The following is a 20,776-nucleotide window of genomic DNA, read 5'->3' on the forward strand; positions in this document are numbered from 1 at the left end:
GGCAAAAAATGTCTTATTGTGATGACACGCGGTGTGTTTGTTCGTCTGAAGATTCCGATCGCATCGATGTGCCTATTGTGACTCTCGGGTATAACGCCACCACCAGGCGCCAGGAAGTGTGTCAGTCACAAAGGTGGATTTTTTTTGACAGTTCCATGCGATGTTCTTTTAAATACTCCTCCTACAATGTTTATGCGATTGACACCAAAAGTGGTCAACATGATGCCAAGACATTGTAGATGATAAATTGCGAAGGGATTTTTGATATCTCGAACGCTGTTCCCATGGCAACCTGTCAAACTTTACTTTCATTTTTAAGGAATATTTAAACCTTACAGCTGCATGCGGTAAACTTTTAAATACTCCTCCTGGAGAAATAATGTGATTGACTCCAGAAGTGGTCAACATAATGCTGAGACATTGTAGATGATAAATTGCGAAGGGATTTTTGATATCTCGAACGCTGTTCCCATGGCAAAGCGTCAGATTTTACTTTCATTTTAAAGGCATATTTAAGCCTTTCAGTTGACGCCAATGTTCTTTTAAATACTCCTTCTAGAATATTCATGCGATTGACGCTAGAAGTGGTCAACATGATGCCGAGACATTGTAGATGATAAATTGCGAAGGGATTTTTGATATCTCAAACGCTGTTCTCATGGCAACGCGTCAAACTTTACTTTCATTTTAAAGGCTTATTTAAGCCTTTAAGTTAATGCCGATGTTCTTTTAAATACTCCTTCTAGAATATTCATGAGATTGACACCAGAAGTGGTCAACATGGTGCCGAGACATTGTAGATGATAAATTGCAAAGGGATTTTTGATATCTCAAACGCTGTTCCCATGGCAACGTGTCAAACTTTTTACTTTCATTTTGAAGCCATATTTAAGCCTTTCAGTTGATGCCGATGTTCTTTAAAATACTCCTTCTAGGATATTCATGCGATTGACACCAAACGTGGCGATTATGATGCCAAGACATTGTAGATGATAAACTGCGAAGGAATTTTTGATATCTCAAACGCTGTTCCCATGGCAACGCGTCAAACTTTACTTTCATTTTAAAGGCATTTTTAAGCCTTTCAGTTGATGCCGATGTTCCTTTAATATACTCCTTCTAGGATATTCATGCGATTGACACCAAACGTGGCGATTATGATGCCAAGACATTGTAGATGATAAATTGCGAAGGGATTTTTGATATCTCGAACGCTGTTCCCATGGCAACCTGTCAAACTTTACTTTCATTTTTAAGGAATATTTAAACCTTACAGCTGCATGCGGTAAACTTTTAAATACTCCTCCTGGAGAAATAATGTGATTGACTCCAGAAGTGGTCAACATAATGCTGAGACATTGTAGATGATAAATTGCGAAGGGATTTTTGATATCTCGAACGCTGTTCCCATGGCAACGCGTCAGATTTTACTTTCATTTTAAAGGCATATTTAAGCCTTTCAGTTGACGCCAATGTTCTTTTAAATACTCCTTCTAGAATATTCATGCGATTGACGCCAGAAGTGGTCAACATGATGCCGAGACATTGTAGATGATAAATTGCGAAGGGATTTTTGATATCTCAAACGCTGTTCCCATGGCAACGCGTCAAACTTTACTTTCATTTTAAAGGCTTATTTAAGCCTTTAAGTTGATGCCGATGTTCTTTTAAATACTCCTTCTAGAATATTCATGAGATTGACACCAGAAGTGGTCAACATGGTGCCGAGACATTGTAGATGATAAGTTGCGAAGGGATTTTTGATATCTCGAACGCTGTTCCCATGGCAACGCGTCAAACTTTACTTTCATATTAAAGGCATATTTAAGCTTTTCAGTTCCATGCAATGTTCTTTTAAATACTCCTTCTAGGATTTTCATGCGATTGACACCAAAAGTGGTCAACATGAAGCCGAGAGATTGTAGATGATAAATTGCGAAGGGATTTTTGATATCGCAAACGCTGTTCCCATGGCAACGCGTCAAACTTTTTACTTTCATTTTGAAGCCATATTTAAGCCTTTCAGTTGATGCCGATGTTCCTTTAAATACTCCTTCTAGGATATTCATGCGATTAACACCAAAAGTGGTCAACATGATGCTGAGGCATAGTAGATGATAAATTGTGAAGGGATTTTTGATATCTCAAACGCTGTTCCCATGGCAACGTGTCAAACTTTACTTTCATTTTAAAGGCATATTTAAGCCTTACAGTTGCATGCAGTGAACTTTTATATACTCCTTCTAGAATAATCATGCAATTGACACCAAAAGTGGTCAACATGATGCCGAGACATTGTAGATGATAAATTGCAAAGGGATTTTTGATATCTCAAACGCTGTTCCCATGGCAACGCGTCAAAGTTTACTTTAATTTTAAAGGCATATTTAAGCCTTTCAGTTGACGCCGATGTTCCTTTAAATACTCCTTCTAGGATATTCATGCGATTAACACCATAAGTGGTCAACATGATGCCGAGACATTGTAGATGATAAATTGCAAAGGGATTTTTGATATCTCGAACGCTGTTCCCATGGCAACGCCGCAAACTACTTTTATTTCAGGCATATTTAAGGCTCTTGGCGTGATTAGATTAACCTTAAAGTTGGCACACACATCAGAGTTGTCAGCTGTTAAGTGTGCACTAAAAGGTCAAATATAGGCGTGTCTCTTAAGTGGCTCACTAGCGCCCCTGTTTGTCTAAAATGTGGGGTTTTTCTTTTACCTACAGTCCCCAAATGGCTCAGTAACAACATTAAATAGCCCACTGATGTTTACCCACTTGATGCCCTTGCCCACCGGGCATCGTTTTCTCGGACGCCTCGTGTAGCGGTAAAAAAACGTGCGAGGGCCCGCCATTGCTGCTTGCAGCTATATTTTATTATTATTATTATTATTATTTTTTTATTTATTTTTTTTTTTTTTAACACTTTTGGACTTTTTGGGGGCCTTAACATACTCGAAAACTCTTGTAATTTGGCACAGACGTCAGAGTCGTCCGTCATCGCAGAAATCCAAAGGCTGGAACACGGGCGTGGCACGGGGGCTCTATAGCGCCCCCTGAAATGCAAAAAAAAACATTGATGCACAGATCGGGCAAAAATGTGCGCACATGTACGAGAGTTGGTACGCATATAGATCTCATCGACCCGAACAACTTTCGCCCTCTAACATTTAAGCTCCGCCCAACAGGAAGTCAGCTATTTTGGATTGTTTAAAAAATGCATGCGTTGAACTTTTAAATACTCCTCCTAGTGGATTCATGGGATTGACACCAAACGTGGTGATCATGATGCCGAGACATTGTACTTGCTAAATTGCGAAGGGATTTTTGATATCTCGAATGGTTCTGCCATGGCGAGGTGACGAATTTATGGCGAATTCAGAGAAACAGGAAGTGTCTAATATCTAAGGCAAAAAATATCTTATTATGATGCCATGCGGGGTGTTTGTTCGTCTGAAGATTCCGATCGCATCGATGTGCCTATTGTGACTCCCGGGTATAGCGCCACCACCAGGCGCCAGGAAGTGCGTCAGTCACAAAGCTGGATTTTTTTTGACAGTTCCATGCTATGTTCTTTTAAATACTCCTTCTAGGATTTTCATGCGATTGACACCAAAAGTGGTCAACATGAAGCCGAGAGATTGTAGATGATAAATTGCGAAGGGATTTTTGATATCTCAAACGCTGTTCCGATGGCAACGCGTCAAACTTTACTTTCATTTTAAAGGCATATTTAAGCCTTACAGTTCCATGCGATGTTCTTTTAAATACTCCTTCTAGGATTTTCATGCAATTGACACCAAAAGTGGTCAACATGAAGCCGAGAGATTGTAGATGATAAATTGCGAAGGGATTTTTGATATCTCAAACGCTGTTCCCATGGCAACGCGTCAAAATTTACTTTCATTTTAAAGGCATATTTAAGCCTTTCAGTTGACACCGATGTTCTTTTAAATACTCCTTCTAGGATTTTCATGCGGTTAACACCAGAAGTGGTCAACATGATGCTCAGACATTGTAGATGATAAATTGCGAAGGGATTTTTGATATCTCAAACGCTGTTCCCATGGCAACGCTGCAAACTTTACTTTTATTTCAGGCATATTTAAGGCTCTTGACGTGCTTAGATTAACCTTAAAGTTGGCACACACATCAGAGTTGTCGGCTGTTAAGTGTGCATATAAAGGTCAGATAAAGGCGTGACTCTTAAGTGGCTCACTAGTGCCCCCGTTTGTCTAAAATGTGGGGTTTCCTTTAGCTACAGTCCCCAAATGGCTCAGTCACAACATTAAATAGCCCACTGATATTTACCCACTTGATGCCCTTGCCCACCGTGCATCGTTTTCTCGGACGCACCGTGTAGTGGTAAAAAAACGTGCGAGGGCCCGCCATTGCTGCTTGCAGCTATATTTTTTTTTTTTTTTTTTTTTTTTTAACACTTTTGGACTTTTTGGGGGCCTTAACATACTCGAAAACTCTTGAAAATTGGCACAGACGTCAGAGTCGTCCGTCATCGCAGAAATCCAAAGGCTGGAACACGGGCGTGGCACAGGGGCTCTGTAGCGCCCCCTGTAATGCAAAAAAAAACATTGATGCACAGATCGGGCAAAAATGTACGCACATGTACGAGACTTGGTACGCTTATAGATCTCATCGACCCGAACAACTTTCGCCATCTAACATTTAAGCTCCGCCCAACAGGAAGTCGGCTATTTTGGACTGTTTAAAAAATGCATGCGTTGAACTTTTAAATACTCCTCCTAGGGGATTCGTGCGAATGACACCAAATGTGGTGATCATGATGACGAGACATTGTACTTGCTAAATTGCGAAGGGATTTTTGATATCTCGAACGGTTCTGCCATGGCGAGGCGACAAAGTTGTGGCGAAATCAGAGAAACAGGAAGTGTTTAATATCTAAGGTAAAAAATGTCTTATTGTGATGCCATGCGGGGTGTTTGTTCGTCTGAAGATTCCGATCGCATCGATGTGCCTATTGTGACTCCCGGGTATAGCGCCACCACCAGGCGCCAGGAAGTGTGTCAGTCATGAACTTTTAAATACTTCTCCTAGGGAATTCATACGATTGACACCAAACGTGGTGAACATGATGCTGAGACATTGGACTTGCTAAATTGCGAAGGGATTTTTGATATCTCAAACGGTGTTGCCATGACGAGGCGACAAATTTATGGCGAATTCAATGAAACAGGAAGTGTCTAATATCTAAAGCAAAAAATGTCTTATTGGGATGAAACGCAGTGTGTATGTTCGGCCAAGGATTCCGATCGCATCGATGTGCCTATTTTGAGTCTCGGGTATAGCGCCACCAACAGGCACCAGGAAGTGTGGCAGTCACAAAAGGTGGATTTCTTGACAGTTGCATATGGTGAACTTTTAAATACTCCTCCTAGGATTTTCATGCGATTGACACCAAAAGCGGTCAACACGATGCAGAGACATTGTAGATGATAAATTGCGAAGGGATTTTTGATATCTCGAACGCTGTTCCAATGGCAACACGTCAAACTTTACTTTCATTTTCAGGCATATTTAAGGTCTTGGCGTGCACTTTGGGTGCCTTAACATGCTCGAAAACATCGGAAATTTGGCACAGATGTCAAAGTCACGTGCCACTAGGCTCATGCAAAGGCTGGAATATGGGCGTGGCAAGGGAGCTCTGTAGCGCCCCCTGTAATGCAAAAAAATAACATTGATGCACAGATCGGGCAAACATGTACGCACATGTACGAGAGTTGGTACGCATATAGATCTCATCGACTTGAATAACTTTCGCACTCAAACATTTTAGCTCCGCCCAACAGGAAGTCGGCTATTTTGTATTGTTTCAAAAATGCATGTGGTGAACTTTTAAATACTCCTCCTAGAGGATTCATGGGATTGACACCAAACGTGGTGAACGTGATGTCGAGACATTGTACTTGCTAAATTGCGAAGGGATTTTTGATATCTCGAACGGTGCTGCCGTGGCGAGTCGACAAATTTGTGGCGAATTCAGAGAAACAGGAAGTGTCTAATATCTAAGGCAAAAAAATTCTTATTGTGATGCCAAGGGGGGTGTTTGTTCGCCTGAAGATTCCGATCGCAACGATGTGCCTATTGTGAGTCTCGGGTATAGCGCCACCACCAGGCGCCAGGAAGTCTGTCAGTCACAAAGGTGGATTTTTTTGACAGTTCCATCCGATGTTCTTTTAAATACTCCTTCTAGGATATTCATGCGATTGACACCAAAAGTGGTCAACATGATGCTGAGACATTGCAGATGATAAATTGCGAAGGGATTTTTGATATCTCAAACGCTGTTCCCATGGCAACGCGTCAAATTTTACTTTCATTTTAAAGGCATTTTAAAGCCTTTCAGTTGACGCCGATGTTCCTTTAAATACTCCCTCTAGAATAATCATGCAATTGACACCAAAAGTGGTCAACATGAAGCCGAGACATAGTAGATGATAAATTGCGAAGGGATTTTTGATATCTCGAACTCTGTTTCCATGGCAACGCGGCAAACTTTACTTTTATTTCAGGCATATTTAAGGCTCTTGGCGTGATTAAATTAACCTTAAAGTTGGCACACACATCAGAGTTGTCGGCTGTTTAGTTTGCACAAAAAGGTCAGACATAGACGTGTCTCTTAAGTGGCTCACTAGTTCCTCCGTTTGTCTAAAATGTGGGGTTTTTTTAGCTACAGTCCCCAAATGGCTCAGTAACAACATGAAATAGCCCACTGGTATTTACCCACTTGATGCCCTTGCCCACCGTGCATCGTTTTCTCGAACGCACCGTGTAGCGGTAAAAAAACGTGCGAGGGCCCGCCATTGCTGCTTGCAGCTATATTTATTTTTTATTTATTTTTTTTTTAACACTTTTGGCCATTTTGGGTGCCTAAACATACTCGAAAACTCTTGCAATTTGGCACACACGTCAAAGTCGTCCGTCATTGCGACCGGGCAAAGGCTGGAACACGGGCGTGGCACGGGGGCTCTGTAGCGCCCCCTGTAATGCAAAAACAAACATTGTTGCGCAGTTCGGGCAAACATGTACGCACATGTACGAGAGTTGGTACGCATATAGATCTCATCGACCCAAACAACTTTCGCCCTCTAACATTTAAGCTCCGCCCAACAGGAAGTCGGCTATTTTGGATTGTTTAAAAAATGCATGCGTTGAACTTTTAAATACTCCTCCTAGAGGATGCATGCGATTGACACCAAACGTGGTGAACATGATGTCGAGACATTGGACTTGCTAAATTGCGAAGGGATTTTTGATATCTCGAACGGTGTTGCCATGGCGAGGCGACAAATTTATGGCGACATCAGAGAAACAGGAAGTGTCTAATATCAAAGGCAAAAAATGTCTTATTGTGATGACACGCGGTGTGTTTGTTCGTCTGAAGATTCCGATCGCATCGATGTGCCTATTGTGACTCCCGGGTATAGCGCCACCACCAGGCGCAAGGAAGTGTGTCAGTCACAAAGGTGGATTTTTTTTGACAGTTCCATGCGATGTTCTTTTAAATACTCCTCCTACAATGTTTATGCGATTGACACCAAAAGTGGTCAACATGATGCCAAGACATTGTAGATGATAAATTGCGAAGGGATTTTTGATATCTCGAACGCTGTTCCCATGGCAACCTGTCAAACTTTACTTTCATTTTTAAGGAATATTTAAACCTTACAGCTGCATGCGGTAAACTTTTAAATACTCCTCCTGGAGAAATAATGTGATTGACTCCAGAAGTGGTCAACATAATGCTGAGACATTGTAGATGATAAATTGCGAAGGGATTTTTGATATCTCGAACGCTGTTCCCATGGCAACGCGTCAGATTTTACTTTCATTTTAAAGGCATATTTAAGCCTTTCAGTTGACGCCAATGTTCTTTTAAATACTCCTTCTAGAATATTCATGCGATTGACGCCAGAAGTGGTCAACATGATGCCGAGACATTGTAGATGATAAATTGCGAAGGGATTTTTGATATCTCAAACGCTGTTCCCATGGCAACGCGTCAAACTTTACTTTCATTTTAAAGGCTTATTTAAGCCTTTAAGTTGATGCCGATGTTCTTTTAAATACTCCTTCTAGAATATTCATGAGATTGACACCAGAAGTGGTCAACATGGTGCCGAGACATTGTAGATGATAAGTTGCGAAGGGATTTTTGATATCTCGAACGCTGTTCCCATGGCAACGCGTCAAACTTTACTTTCATATTAAAGGCATATTTAAGCTTTTCAGTTCCATGCAATGTTCTTTTAAATACTCCTTCTAGGATTTTCATGCGATTGACACCAAAAGTGGTCAACATGAAGCCGAGAGATTGTAGATGATAAATTGCGAAGGGATTTTTGATATCTCAAACGCTGTTCCCATGGCAACGCGTCAAAGTTTACTTTAATTTTAAAGGCATATTTAAGCCTTTAAGTTGACGCCGATGTTCCTTTAAATACTCCTTCTAGGATATTCATGCGATTAACACCAGAAGTGGTCAACATGATGCCGAGACATTGTAGATGATAAATTGCGAAGGGATTTTTGATATCTCGAACGCTGTTCCCATGGCAATACCGCAAACTTTAATTTAATTTCTGGCATATTTAAAGTTCTTGACGTGCTTAGATTAACCTAAAAGTTGGCACACACATCAGAGTTGTCGGCTGTTAAGTGTGCACAAAAAGGTCAGACATAGGCGTGTCTCTTAAGTGGCTCACTAGTGCCCCCGTTTGTTTAAAATGTGGGGTTTCTTTTACCTACAGTCCCCAAATGGGTCAGTAACAACATGAAATAGCCCAATGATATTTACCCACTTGATGCCCTTGCCCACCGTGCATCGTTTTCTCGGACGCACCGTGTAGCGGTAAAAAAACGTGCGAGGGCCCGCCATTGCTGCTTGCAGCTATATTTATTATTAGGGCCCGAGCACCGAGGAGCAGGCCAGAATCGCCTGCACCGAATGGTGCGAAGCCCTATTGTTTTTGCTCGGATTTATTATTATTATTATTTTTTTTTTTTTTTTTTTTACATTTTGGGGCATTTTGGGTGCCTTAACATACTCGAAAACTCTTGGAATTTGGCACAGACGTCAGAGTCGTCGGCCATTAGGACCTGGCAAAGGCTGGAACTCGGGCGTGGCAGGGGGGCTCTGTAGCGCCCCCTGTAATGCAAAAACAAACATTGTTGCACAGATCGGACAAACATGTACGCACATGTACGAGAGTTGGTACTCATATAGTTCTCATCAACCCGAACAACTTTCGCACTCTAACATTTAAGCTCCGCCCAACAGGAAGTCGGCTATTTTGGATTGTTTAAAAAATGCATGCGGTGTACTTTTAAATACTCCTCCTAGGGGATTCATGCAAATGACACCAAACGTGGTGATCATGATGCCGAGACATTGTACTTGCTAAATTGCGAAGGGATTTTTGATATCTCGAACGGTTCTGCCATGGCGAGCCGACAAATTTATGGCGAAATCAGAGAAACAGGAAGTGTCTAATATCTAAGGCAAAAAATATCTTATTGTGATGACACGCGGGGTGTTTGTTCGTCTGAAGATTCCGATCGCATCGATGTGCCTATTGTGACTCCCGGGTATAGCGCCACCACCAGGCGCCAGGAAGTGTGTCAGTCACAAAGTTGGATTTTTTTTGACAGTTCCATGTTATGTTCTTTTAAATACTCCTTCTAGAAAAATCATGCAATTGACACCAAAAGTGGTGAACATGAAGCCGAGAGATTGTAGATGATAAATTGCGAAGGGATTTTTGATATCTCAAACGCTGTTCCCATGGCAACGCGTCAAACTTTACTTCCATTTTAAAGGCATTTTTAAGCCTTTCAGTTGACGCCAATGTTCCTTTAAATACTCCTTCTAGGATATTCATGCGATTGACACCAAAAGTGGTCAACATGATGCCGAGACATTGTAGGTGATAAATTGCGAAGGGATTTTTGATATCTCGAACGCTGTTCCCATGGCAACGCGTCAAAGTTTACTTTCATTTTAAAGGCATTTTTAAGCCTTTCAGTTGACGCCAATGTTCCTTTAAATACTCCTTCTAGAATAATCATGCAATTGACACCAAAAGTGGTCACCATGATGCAGAGACATTGTAGATGATAAATTGCGAAGGGATTTTTGATATCTCGAACGCTGTTCCCATGGCAACCTGTCAAACTTTACTTTCATTTTAAAGGCATATTTAAGCCTTACAGTTCCATGCGATGTTCTTTTAAATACGCCTTCTAGGATTTTCATGCGATTGACACAAGAAGTGGTCAACATGATGCAGAGACATTGTAGATGATAAATTGCGAAGGGATTTTTGATATCTCGAACGCTGTTCCCATGGAAACCTGTCAAACTTTACTTTCATTTTAAAGGCATATTGAAGCCTTACAGTTCCATGCGATGTTCTTTTAAATACTCCTTCTAGGATTTTCATGCAATTGACTCCAGAAGTTGTCATCATGATGCTGAGACATTGTAGATGTTAAATTGCAAAGGAATTTTTGACACATCGAACGCTGTTCCCATGGCAACGCGTCAAACTTTACTTTCATTTTGAAGGCATATTTAAGCCTTACAGTTGTATGCAGTTAACTTTTGAATACTCCTTCTAGAATAATCATGCAATTGACACCAAAAGTGGTCAACATGATGCTGAGACATTGTAGATGATAAATTGCGAAGGGATTTTTGATATCTCAAACGCTGTTCCCATGGCAATGCGTCAAAGTTTATTTTCATTTTAAAGGCATATTTAAGCCTCTCAGTTGACGCCGATGTTCCTTTAAATACTCCTTCTAGAATAATCATGCAATTGACACCAGAAGTGGTCAACATGATGCCGAGACATTGTAGATGATAAATTGCGAAGGGATTTTTGATATCTCAAACGCTGTTCCCATGGCAACGTGTCAAACTTTAATTTCATTTTAAAGGCTTATTTAAGCCTTTAAGTTGACGCCGATGTTCTTTTAAATACTCCTTCTAGAATATTCATGAGATTGACACCAGAAGTGGTCAACATGATGCCGAGACATTGTAGATGATAAATTGCGAAGGGATTTTTGATATCTCAAACGCTGTTCCCATGGCAACGCGTCAAACTTTACTTTCATTTTAAAGGCTTATTTAAGCCTTTAAGTTGACGCCGATGTTCTTTTAAATACTCCTTCTAGAATATTCATGAGATTGACACCAGAAGTGGTCAACATGATGCCGAGACATTGTAGATGATAAATTGCGAAGGGATTTTTGATATCTCAAACGCTGTTCCCATGGCAACGTGTCAAACTTTACTTTCATTTTAAAGGCTTATTTAAGCCTTTAAGTTGACGCCGATGTTCTTTTAAATACTCCTTCTAGAATATTCATGAGATTGACACCAGAAGTGGTCAACATGATGCCGAGACATTGTAGATGATAAATTGCGAAGGGATTTTTGATATCTCGAACGCTGTTCCCATGGCAACGCCCCAAACTTTACATTTATTTCAGGCATATTTAGGACTCTTGGCGTGCTTAGATTAACCTAAAAGTCGGCACACACATCAGAGTTGTCGGCTGTTAAGTGTGCACAAACAGGTCACACATAGGCGTGTCTCTTAAGTGGCTCACTAGCGCCCCCGTTTGTCTAAAATGTGGGGTTTCTTTTACCTACAGTCCCCAAATGGCTCAGTAACAACATTAAATAGCCCACTGATATTTACCCACTTGATGCCCTTGCCCACCGTGCATAGTTTTCTCGGACGCACCGTGTAGCGGTAAAATAACGTGCGAGGGCCCGCCATTGCTGCTTGCAGCTATATTTAGGGCCCGAGCACCGAGGAGCAGGCCAGAATGGCCTGCACCGAATTGTGCGAAGCCCTATTGTTTTTGCTCGGATTATTATTTTTTTTTTATTTTTATTTTTATTTTTATTTTTTTTAACAGTTTTGGGCACTTTGGGTGCCTTAACATACTCGAAAACTCTTGAAATTTGGCACAGACGTCAGAGTCGTCTGTCATTGCGAACGGCCAAAGGCTGGAACACGGGCGTGGCAAAGGGGCTCTGTAGCGCCTCCTGTAATGCAAAAAAAAACATTGGTGCACAGATCGGACAAACATGTACCCACATGTACGGGAGTTGGTACGCATATAGATCTCATCGACCCGAACAACTTTAACCCTCTAACATTTAAGCTCCGCCCAACAGGAAGTCGGCTATTTTGGATTGTTTAAAAAATGCATGCGGTGAACTTTTAAATACTCCTCCTAGGGGATTCATGCGAATGACACCAAATGTGGTGATCATGATGTCGAGACATTGTACTTGCTAAATTGCGAAGGGATTTTTGATATCTCGAACGGTTCTGCCATGGCGAGGCGACAAAGTTGTGGCGAAATCAGAGAAACAGGAAGTGTTTAATATCTAAGGTAAAAAATGTCTTATTGTGATGCCATGCGGGGTGTTTGTTCGTCTGAAGATTCCGATCGCATCGATGTGCCTATTGTGACTCCTGGGTATAGCGCCACCACCAGGCGCCAGGAAGTGTGTCAGTCATGAACTTTTAAATACTTCTCCTAGGGAATTCATACGATTGACACCAAACGTGGTGAACATGATGCTGAGACATTGGACTTGCTAAATTGCGAAGGGATTTTTGATATCTCAAACGGTGTTGCCATGACGAGGCGACAAATTTATGGCGAATTCAATGAAACAGGAAGTGTCTAATATCTAAAGCAAAAAATGTCTTATGGGGATGAAACGCAGTGTGTATGTTCGGCCAAGGATTCCGATCGCATCGATGTGCCTATTTTGAGTCTCTGGTATAGCGCCACCAACAGGCACCAGGAAGTGTGGCAGTCGCAAAAGGTGGATTTCTTGACAGTTGCATATGCTGAACTTTTAAATACTCCTCCTAGGATTTTCATGCGATTGACACCAAAAGCGGTCAACACGATGCTGAGACATTGTAGATGATAAATTGCGAAGGGATTTTTGATATCTCGAACGCTGTTCCCATGGCAACGCGTCAAACTTTACTTTCATTTTCAGGCATATTTAAGCACTTGGCATGCACTTTGGGTGCCTTAACATGCTCGAAAACAACGGAAATTTGGCACAGATGTCAAAGTCACGTGCCACTAGGCTCATGCAAAGGCTGGAATATGGGCGTGGCAAGGGAGCTCTGTAGCGCCCCCTGTAATGCAAAAAAATAACATTGATGCACAGATCGGGCAAAAATGTACGCACATGTACGGGAGTTGGTACGCATATAGATCTCATCGACCCGAACAACTTTCGCACTTTAAGATTTAAGCTCCGCCCAACAGGAAGTCGGGTATTTTGGATTGTTTAAAAAATGAATGCGTTGAACTTTTAAATACTCCTCCTAGTGGATTCATGGGATTGACACCAAACGTGGTGAACATGATGTCGAGACATTGGACTTGCTAAATTGCGAAGGGATTTTTGATATCTCGACGGTTCTGCCATGGCGAGGCGACAAATTTATGGCGAAATCAGAGAAACAGGAAGTGTCTAATATCTAAGGCAAAACATTTCTTATTGCGATGCCAAGCGGGGTGTTTGTTCGCCTGAAGATTCCGATCGCATCGATGTGCCTATTGTGAGTCTCGGGTATAGCGCCACCACGAGGCGCCAGGAAGTTTGTCAGTCACAAAGGTGGATTTTTTTGACAGTTCCATCTGATGTTCTTTTAAATACTCCTTCTAGGATATTCATGCGATTGACACCAAAAGTGGTCAACATGATGCCGAGACATTGTAGATGATAAATTGCGAAGGGATTTTTGATATCTCGAACGCTGTTCCCATGGCAACGCGTCAAACTTTTTACTTTCATTTTAAAGGCTTATTTAAGCCTTACAGTTGCATGCAGTGAACTTTTATATACTCCTTCTAGAATAATCATGCAATTGACACCAAAAGTGGTAAACATGAAGCCGAGATATTGTAGATGATAAATTGCGAAGGGATTTTTGATATCTCAAACGCTTTTCCCATGGCAACGCGTCAAAATTTACTTTCATTTTAAAGGCATATTTAAGCCTTTCAGTTGACGCCGATGTTCCTTTAAATACTCCTTCTAGGATATTCATGCGATTAACACCAGAAGTGGTCAACATGATGCCGAGACATTGTAGATGATAAATTGCGAAGGGATTTTTGATATCTCGAACGCTGTTCCCATGGCAACGCCGCAAACTTTACTTTTATTTCAGGCATATTAAGGACTCTTGGCGTGATTAGATTAACCTTAAAGTTGGCACACACATCAGAGTTGTCGGCTGTTAAGTGTGCACAAAAAGGTCAGACATAAGCGTGTCTCTTAAGTGGCTCACTAGCGCCCCTGTTTGTCTAAAATGTGGGGTTTCTTTTACCTACAGTCCCCAAATGGCTCAGTAACAACATTAAATAGCCCACTGATATTTACCCACTTGATGCCCTTGCCCACCGTGCATCGTTTTCTCGGACGCACCGTGTAGCGGTAAAAAAACGTGCGAGGGCCCGCCATTGCTGCTTGCAGCTATATTTTATTAGGGCTCGAGCACCGAGGAGCAGGCCAGAATGGCCTGCACCGTAGGTGCGAAGCCCTATTGTTTTTGCTCGGATTTATTATTTTTATTATTATTATTTTTTTTTTTTTTTTTTTTTTTTAACACTTTTGGACTTTTTGGGGGCCTTAACATACTCGAAAACTCTTGAAAATTGGCACAGACGTCAGAGTTGTCCGTCATCGCAGAAATCCAAAGGCTGGAACACGGGCGTGGCACAGGGGCTCTGTAGCGCCCCCTGTAATGCAAAAAAAACATTGATGCACAGATCGGGCAAAAATGTACGCACATGTACGAAACTTGGTACGCTTATAGATCTCATCGACCCGAACAACTTTCGCCCTCTAACATTTAAGCTCCGCCCAACAGGAAGTCGGCTATTTTGGATTGTTTAAAAAATGCATGCGTTGAACTTTTATATACTCCTCCCAGGGGATTCATGCGATTGACACCAAACGTGGTGAACATGATGTCGAGACATTGTACTTGCTAAATTGCGAAGGGATTTTTGATATCTCGAACGGTTCTGCCATGGCGAGGCGACAAAGTTGTGGCGAAATCAGAGAAACAGGATGTGTCTAATATCTAGGGCAAAAAATGTCTTATTGTGATGACACGCGGGGTGTTTGTTCGTCTGAAGATTCCGATCGCATCGATGTGCCTATTGTGACTCCCGGGTATAGCGCCACCACAAGGCACCAGGAAGTGTGTCAGTCACAAAGGTGGATTTTCTTTGACAGTTCCATGCGATGTTCTTTTAAATACTCCTTCTAGGATTTTCATGAGATTGACACCAGAAGTGGTCAACATGATGCCGAGACATTGTAGATGATAAATTGCGAAGGGATTTTTGATATCTCAAACGCTGTTCCCATGGCAACGCGTCAAACTTTACTTTCATTTTAAAGGCTTATTTAAGCCTTTAAGTTGACGCCGATGTTCTTTTAAATACTCCTTCTAGAATATTCATGAGATTGACACCAGAAGTGGTCAACATGATGTCGAGACATTGTAGATAATAAATTGCGAAGGGATTTTTGATATGTCAAACGCTGTTCCCATGGCAACGCGTCAAACTTTTTACTTTCATTTTAAAGGCTTATTTTAGCCTGACAGTCGCATGCAATGTTCTTTTAAATACTCCTTCTAGGGAAATAATGCGATTCACACCAGAAGTTGTCAACATGATGCTGAGACATTGTAGATGATAAATTGCGAAGGGATTTTTGATATCTCGAACGCTGTTCCCATGGCAACCTGTCAAACTTTACTTTCATTTTAAAGGCATATTTAAACCTTACATCTGCATGCAGTAAACTTTTAAATACTCCTCCTGAGGAAATAATGTGATTCACACCAGAAGTTGTCAACATGATGCTGAGACATTGTATATGATAAATTGCGAAGGGATTTTTGATATCTCAAACGCTGTTCCCATGGCAACGTGTCAGATTTTACTTTCATTTTGAAGGCATATTTAAGCCTTTCAGTTGACGACGATGTTCTTTTAAATACTCCTTCTAGAATAATCATGCAATTGACACCAAAATTGGTCACCATGATGCTGAGGCATAGTAGATGATAAATTGCGAAGGGATTTTTGATATCTCGAAAGCTGTTCCCATGGCAACGCCCCAAACTTTACTTTTATTTCAGGCATATTTAAGGCTCTTGGCCTGCTTAGATTAACCTTAAAGTTGGCACACACATCAGAGTTGTCAGCTGTTAAGTGTGCACAAACAGGTCACACATAGGCGTGTCTCTTAAGTGGCTCACTAGTGCCCCCGTTTGTCTAAAATGTGGGGTTTCTTTTACCTACAGTCCCCAAATGGGTCAGTAACAACATTAAAGAGGCCAATGATATTTACCCACTTGATGCCCTTGCCCACCGTGCATCGTTTTCTCGGACGCACCGTGTAGCGGTAAAAAAACGTGCGAGGGCCCGCCATTGCTGCTTGCAGCTATATTTATTATTATTTTTTTTATTTTTTTTTTAACACTTTTGGACTTTTTGGGGGCCTTAACATACTCGAAAACTCTTGAAAATTGGCACAGACGTCAGAGTCGTCCGTCATCGCAGAAATCCAAAGGCTGGAACACGGGCGTGGCACAGGGGCTCTGTAGCGCCCCCTGTAATGCAAAAAAAAACATTGATGCACAGATCGGGCAAAAATGTACGCACATGTACGAGACTTGGTATGCTTATAGATCTCATCGACCCGAACAACTTTCGCCCTCTAACATTTAAGCTCCGCCCAACAGGAAGTCGGCTATTTTGGATTGTTTAAAAAATGCATGCGTTGAACTTTTATATACTCCTCCCAGGGGATTCATGCGATTGACACCAAACGTGGTGAACATGATGTCGAGACATTGGACTTGCTAAATTGCGAAGGGATTTTTGATATCTCGAACGGTTCTGCCATGGCGAGGCGACAAAGTTGTGGCGAAATCAGAGAAACAGGAAGTGTCTAATATCTAAGGTAAAAAATGTCTTATTGTAATGCCATGCGGGGCGTTTGTTCGTCTGAAGATTCCGATCGCATCAATGTGCCTATTGTGACTCCCGGGTATAGCGCCACCACCAGGCGCCAGGAAGTGTGTCAGTCACAAAGGTGGATTTTTTTTGACAGTTCCATGTGATGTTCTTTTAAATACTCCTCCTAGAATGTTTATGCGATTCACACCAAAAGTGGTCAACATGATGCCAAGACATTGTAGATGATAAATTGCGAAGGGATTTTTGATATCTCGAACGCTGTTCCCATGAAAACCTGTCAAACTTTCCTTTCATTTTTAAGGCATATTTAAGCCTTACAGTTCCATGCGATGTTCTTTTAAATACTCCTTCTACGATTTTCATGCGATTGACACAAGAAGTGGTCAACATGATGCCGAGACATTGTAGATGATAAATTGCGAAGGGATTTTTGATATCTCTAACGCTGTTCCCATGGCAACCTGTCAAACTTTACTTTCATTTTTAAGGCATATTTAAACCTTACAGCTGCATGCGGTAAACTTTTAAATACTCCTCCTGAGGAAATAATGTGATTGACTCCAGAAGTGGTCAACATAATGCTGAGACATTGTAGATGATAAATTGCGAAGGGATTTTTGATATCTCAAACGCTGTTCCCATGGCAACGCGTCAAACTTTACTTTCATTTTAAAGGCTTATTTAAGCCTTTAAAGCTCCACTGTGTAAGATCTACTCCCATCTAGCGGTGAAAGTCTATATGACAAGCAACTGAATAATACTTTCTAGCCCCCCCCATTCGGAACGCGTTTTAACTCGTACGGTGGCCCGGCCGTGTCATGCCAAGGTTAACATGGCTTCCAGTAGCTACAAAGCAAAAGCAATGAGAAAAAAATGAACAATTTGCAATGTCCTTTGCCTGTGATCCATCAAAGCACACCGATTTATGTTTAACATGAAAAAAGTCTGATTGTCATGATATGTCCGCTTAAAATCACATACAAAAAGCAACCATGACGGGTTTAAATGGACGCGAATTAATATTATGTCAAAGTACAATGCTTATGTTTTAAGTAAACGTTACATGTCCGTGTATATGTAAGAGCTTTCTCTCATATTGGTGAAAAAAGATCGCGCAACTTTCACACGCTTGTAAAATGAAACGAAAGACGCGCAGATCAGACGCTTTTATCAATGAAAGGCTAAAAATAGCGCTGTCACCGTGTGTTTGTGCTAGAGGTCAGAAAAGATGAAAAACATTTATCTCAGTACCTCAGATTACATAAATGGGCAGAGAGACGGCGTGTGTCTGTTCGGACACATTAAACCACATGCATGTTTACACTAACAAGTGTTATGCATAATCATGCTAAAGTTAGGCAAGGAACTATAAAACTTCAAGTTTACAACATGGACTGTATAGATGTAAACGAATATGCTGAATTACCTGTGGAGAAGATAGAAAGTGCAACTTCAGTGTCCCTTGAGCCCCCTCTTGGAAAACTAACTCCAATAGTGACTTTGGTCTTGATGTTTTTCCTGTCGCGTTGTCGTTTAAAATCCCCGTTTCGCTTCCTTGGCGATTTGTTTTAATGTCCTCGAGAATATGTCTTCAACAGGCTTTCAAATCAAAGCATTAGATCGCAGGTTCATCACGGTGTGCGGCTGTTGGAAAATCCGAAGGATTCAGCTACGCAGGTCACAGGCTGGATACGATACGTCATCAAGCCTGGTTTATTTAAATCAACTGAGCATTACATTCGCAAGTCATACGCATATTACATCAATTTACAATTAACTAAAAATAATTGTCAGCTTTATAATTGTTAATATTCTGAAATAAGACTGTCTTGATGACGTATACCGCCTACACATGCAACCTCCGGAGGCTTCAGCTATCGGCCAGCATGAGTGTAGAGTGAAAGCGCGAAAGGCGGAGCTTGAATTTCAGGAATGTCCCTCGTCGGCGAATGTATTTCAAAGATGGAGGCACAACATGGATTCAGCCAGAGAGCGCTTCGACGGTATGCATTTTAAATAGCAGATTCTACACTTACGAGAATACTTTCATTAGTGGGTGGGAAGTAATTACACATGAATGAGCACATACTTTTGAAAGAAAACATGGGTTTTTGTTAAGAATTAACTCAATAAAGTACACAGTAGAGCTTTAAGTTGACGCAAATGTTCTTTTAAATACTCCTTCTAGAATATTCATGAGATTGACACCAGAAGTGGTCAACATGATGCCGAGACATTGTAGATGATAAACTGCGAAGGGATTTTTGATATCTCAAACGCTGTTCCCATGGCAACGCGTCAAACTTTACTTTCATTTTAAAGGCTTATTTAAGCCTTTAAGTTGACGCCGATGTTCTTTTAAATACTCCTTCTAGAATATTCATGAGATTGACACCAGAAGTGGTCAACATGATGCCGAGACATAGTAGATGATAAATTGCGAAGGGATTTTTGATATCTCGAACGCTGTTCCCATGGCAACGCCCCAAACGTACATTTATTTCAGGCATATTTAGGACTCTTGGCGTGCTTAGATTAACCTAAAAGTCGGCACACACATCAGAGTTGTCGGCTGTTAAGTGTGCACAAACAGGTCACACATAGGCGTGTCTCTTAAGTGGCTCACTAGCGCCCCCGTTTGTCTAAAATGTGGGGTTTCTTTTACCTACAGTCCCCAAATGGCTCAGTAACAACATTAAATGGCCCACTGATATTTACCCACTTGATGCCCTTGCCCACCGTGCATCGTTTTCTCGGACGCACCGTGTAGCGGTAAAAAAACGTGCGAGGGCCCGCCATTGCTGCTTGCAGCTATATTTTTTATTATTTTATTTTTATTTTTTTTTTAACACTTTTGGACTTTTTGGGTGCCTTAACATACTCGAAAACTCTTGAAAATTGGCACACACATCAGAGTCGTCCGTCATCGCAGAAATCCAAAGGCTGGAACACGGGCGTGCCACGGGGGCTCTATAGCGCCCCCTGTAATGCAAAAAATAACATTGATGCACAGATCGGGCAAAAATGTATGCACATGTACGAGAGTTGGTACGCATATAGATCTCATCGACCCAAACAACTTTCGCACTCTAACATTTAAGCTCCGCCCAACAGGAAGTTGGCTATTTTGGATTGTTTAAAAAATGAATGCGTTGAACTTTTAAATACCCCTCCTAGTGGATTCATGGGATTGACACCAAACGTGGTAAACATGATGTCGAGACATTGTACTTGTTAAATTGCGAAGGGATTTTTGATATCTCGAACGGTTCTGCCATGGCGAGGCGACAAATTTATGGCGACATCAGAGAAACAGTAAGTGTCTAATATCTAAGGCAAAAAATGTCTTATTGTGATGCCACGCGGGGTGTTTGTTCGTCTGAAGATTCCGATCGCATCGATGTGCCTATTGTGACTCCCGGGTATAGCGCCATCACCAGGCGCCAGGAAGTGTGTCAATCACAAAGGTGGATTTTTTTTGACAGTTCCATGCTATGTTCTTTTAAATACTCCTTCTAGAAAAATCATGCCATTGACACCAAAAGTGGTCAACATGAAACCGAGAGATTGTAGATGATAAATTGCGAAGGGATTTTTGATATCTCGAACGCTGTTCCCATGGCAACGTGTCAAACTTTACTTTCATTTTAAAGGCATATTTAAGCCTTTCA

The sequence above is a fragment of the Paramisgurnus dabryanus genome, chromosome 12 (assembly GCF_030506205.2).
Source record: "Paramisgurnus dabryanus chromosome 12, PD_genome_1.1, whole genome shotgun sequence".
NCBI lineage: Eukaryota > Metazoa > Chordata > Actinopteri > Cypriniformes > Cobitidae > Paramisgurnus > Paramisgurnus dabryanus.